The 4,218-nt window shown below is 34.3% G+C and overlaps 2 protein-coding genes across 2 annotated transcripts in view; both read right to left on the bottom strand.

The window, feature by feature from the left end:
• LOC128251109 (zinc finger protein 271-like) overlaps nucleotides 1–4,218 on the bottom strand; it is a 33,444-nt gene that overhangs the window by 9,627 nt on the left and 19,599 nt on the right. The gene's annotated exons all lie outside the window — the stretch shown is intronic.
• Nucleotides 1–4,218, bottom strand: part of LOC106868521 (zinc finger protein 665) — a 9,036-nt gene that overhangs the window by 3,137 nt on the left and 1,681 nt on the right. The gene's annotated exons all lie outside the window — the stretch shown is intronic.

Below are 4,218 nucleotides of genomic sequence, written 5' to 3' on the forward strand. Positions count from 1 at the left end.
TTTTAATAATTTTTCTATCTTTATATAATAAGTAGTTCATATTAATTCATTTGGTACTTATTGTTGGTTGAGATATATATATCTAATTATTGTTCTACTTACGATCTGACGAGTAGCTATATTTTTGAATAGAATTTATTTTCGATAATTTCAATTGATTTTAATCGATTTAAATTACTTTTCTATTTGAAAATTAGTTATGAAACACGTGTAATCTTTTTATTATATTTATATTATGATATTTACTTTACTTTATATTATACTCATTTATTGTGCTTTTAATTATTAATTTTTCTATATGTGATAGTGGATTTTCATCGATGAGTTCTTGAAAATTGGTTATTTTCCCTAAAACTATATATATATAAATTTATATAATTAAGGATAAGATTGTTATTTAAAATACCAATCATATCAAGTGGCCAGCATGGGAATAAAAACCTCATAGGTAATAATTATTATTAAAATTATAATTAAGGGTATCTAAAAGATATAGCAGATAGATATAGCGGTTATAGCAGTCAAAACTTGACACTAAAACCACATCAAGTATTCATACAGCATCAGGAGACAAAATGAACTAGCAAAAAATGATTTTTTTAAGGTTTAAAGTAATCTGCAAATAAAAATATTAGAATGTAAAAAAATTATTATTTCAAGTATTGAAAAGAACCCTTTTCTATTCGTTACAACATGCAACGTCTAATATGCCATGTCTGATCTAAACTTATTTTAAAAGATTAAAATCGATACAAATTTAATGTTTAAGGTTTAAAGTAATCTGCAAATAAAAATATTAGAATGTAAAGAAAATAATATTTATTTCAAGTATTGAAAAGAACCGTGAAATAGGTCATGTGAAAAATGCAGAGGATTACTACTATGTGATTATAATTATTTTCTGGGAAACAAAAACCATATCCTGAAAATGAATAATTAGAGACAATTCACAGTAATTAAATGGTTAATTACTATTTTTAATTTGAATACTTTCCCAGTTTTTCATCAAGTGCAAAATTGAGATGCATTTAATAAGGGCCAAAATGACTACCACTGTCTGATTCTCTCTTTCTTTCTCTCTCTGTGTATACATGTATATTAAAAATTTGCTTCTCAATCGCATACTACCGAGTTCAAACCCACTTCGTGATATTTTGGGCAAGTGACTCCTCGTATAGCTCCAGGCAGAACAAAGCTTTGTGAGTGGATGGATTCAAGAGTAGTAGGGCCCTGGTTTGGAAGATCAACATGGTTGAAGGGAACGGAGCCACATCTTAGCCACTGTCGTTCTTGCGTCTCCTCTGATATGGTGAAGTGTCTCCTGTCAGGACTCCCAGCCATGGGTTAAATAGCACGTCACGGAATTGTCTTTGAAAGGTTACTTGCAGACACCGCACCAAACACAGGGCATCTGAACCCCGTCCCCTCATCGAAGAGAAGATAACTCCGTACAAAAGCTGAATTCCGATAACTACTGGGTTGGTGGCAGTTGTTGTCCGAGACCAAGAAAGAGTGGGACTGGCTGTGCAGAAAGCAGGTAAACCATTCCATCAATATTCATCGTATAGGTTGTTCCACCAAGCAAGACATCGGCACCAACACCGTTCTACTTTCTTCATAAATCCATTGGCAACAGAGAAAGGAGGCGGAGGGAATTGAGAGGGGATGTCAGGGAAAGTTTTCGGCTTTCACCCGGCACCCTGGCAAACCTAGGGTGGGAGATCGTTAAAAATCATTGCTTTGCTCTGTATTGCTGAAACCTCATTGGCTGTGGTGATAATGATGATGATGACGATGATGATCATGATACATACATGCATGTTCGACCGTGTGACGCGTTAAATATTGTCTGATTTAAGAAGCCACATCAGATGCCATGAAAGTGCTAAGGTGTAGGTACAGGAGGTGGTCAAACTCTGTGTAAGGAGTAGACAACCACCGTATGTATCAGGTTGTCCGGAAAGTTTGTGCCGATTTTTAAAGGAAAGAAAAAGGTCAATAAATACTTGCCATTACATTTTTAATCAACCAAATATGAACCATTTTGTTGCACAATGCGTCTCCATCTTTCTTTTAACTTGAAAATACCCTCTTCCCAGAATTGAGGTGGTTTCATGGCAAATAAGTCGAAAGGTAAGCTACTATAAATCGACACGAATATACACATACCCACACAAATAAAAACATATGTACACATACATACTCATATGCACACATACATACACTCATATAAACAAGTACATACATATATATACCCACATATACACAAACATGAAGCTAGAAAGAAGCACAGCTGGTGCATTTCAAAATGGGAAACACACAAATACTTCTTTATTCTTAATTGATATATTTAATCAATAAAATATTTCTTCCCATTATTGATAAAAGAATCTCATCTATTTTGGAAATTGCCGACCCCTTCATGATAGATAATACCTTCGACATTCCATCAAACACAAAGCACAACTTTCTTTAGTCTGAGACACTAACTTGGGAATAGATTGTCTATATTTATTGTCATTCTTGTTGGAAATAACGACAGAGGAGGACCCGCTTTTCAACAGTTGCGATGATTCTACCAAAGAAAGATTTGATAACAAGTCTACTCTTCAATGACAAGCAGAGGTTAGCAACTCTTTGATGAAGCTGAGAAACAGTCACATGATGAGGGATCCACAGTCTGAATTCAAACACTTTTTCCCCAGTTCATGAAGGTGTTTTATGATGGAAATGTGACTTCAGTTGAACTGCTTGGCTTAATCTTTTGAAGTTTACTTTGAATTTTGCTCATCCGAGTTCGATATTGATAGAACTTGATCAGCTAGATCAAGGGAAATCTGCGGGAGAAATCTTTCCTGGGCGAAACTGGAATGTCCAGGCAACTTACAACATTGTTTCCATGGACAGAACAACGAATATTTCTTGCTGCTTCCATTGCTAAAGGGCTCCTTTTTTATTTGTACAGCATGCAATGTCTAATCTAAACTCATTTAAAAAGATTAAAATCAATACAAATTTAACGTTTAAGGTTTAAAGTAATCTGCAAATAAAAATGTTAGAATGTAAAGAAAATAATATTTATTTCAAGTATTGAAAAGAACCGTGAAATAGGTCATTGTGAAAAATGCAGAGGATTACTTTGTGATAGTAATTATTTTCTGGGAAACAAAAACCATATCCTGAAAATGAATAATTAGAGACAATTCACAGTAATTAAATGGTTAATTGCTATTTTTAATTTGAATACTTTCCCAGTTTATCATCAAGTGCAAAATTGAGATGCATTTAATAAGGGCCAAATGACTACCATTGTCTGCTTCTCTCTTTCTCTCTATACATACATATTAAAAATTTGCTTCTCAATCGCATGCTACAGAGTTCAAACCCACTACCTGATATTTTGGGCAAATGACTCCTCGTATAGCTCCAGGCAGAAACAGTAGAACAATTAACAACATAATAAAAATAAGTTTTATTTTTGGTGATGCTTGGTTTTACAAATCCTGTTAGTCAGCTTAGCTGCTGGTTAAATTGTATTCAACATTGGAAGGTTAGAAGCTTCGTTGGGGCATGCCAAAGGAGCAAGTAGTTGTCATGTTGAAACTAAAGAGGCTTAGAAAGCGCGTTAAGTACTGGTTTTACTACGCATGCGCACTCGAGGGGCTTCCGGGAAGGCAAGTCCCTTGCGCATGCATGGGTTGTACTTCCTTAATGGCGGCCGTAATTTCGCGCCACTACAACTTAAATCTTTACAAACTCGATCAATCTGTAACTAAATCTGGATTTAATTTCATTTCATACAAACTTTGCTATCAATTACGGATAATTGCAAACACAACTTATTTATGTGTACGGATCTATTTCAAAACAGGGGCACCAGTATTTTCTTAACGAAACACTTTGAAACTTGGGACACTGGTAGAATGTGTCATATAAAACATCTTTTACTCTTAGTCTTCTTAACAAAAAAAAAAAAGGAATTCGCAAGTTATTCCATGTTAAAGTTGTCGTATTTCTGTAATTTCAACCAATCACTGACGTCTATTCAGCTGAATAGAGTTACTGCTGGGCGGTCATAAAAATGTTATTCCCTGTGACATACTTCATCCGGTTTAATCGTAATTTATACGCATATATTGTTTATATAATAAATTACGCTGTGCGTATCTATGTGTGTAACAATTTTAGAGTTCGGATTCTAGAGTTAGGGGTTGGGTT

This window comes from Octopus bimaculoides, chromosome 28 (genome assembly GCF_001194135.2).
Source record: "Octopus bimaculoides isolate UCB-OBI-ISO-001 chromosome 28, ASM119413v2, whole genome shotgun sequence".
Lineage (NCBI taxonomy): Eukaryota > Metazoa > Mollusca > Cephalopoda > Octopoda > Octopodidae > Octopus > Octopus bimaculoides.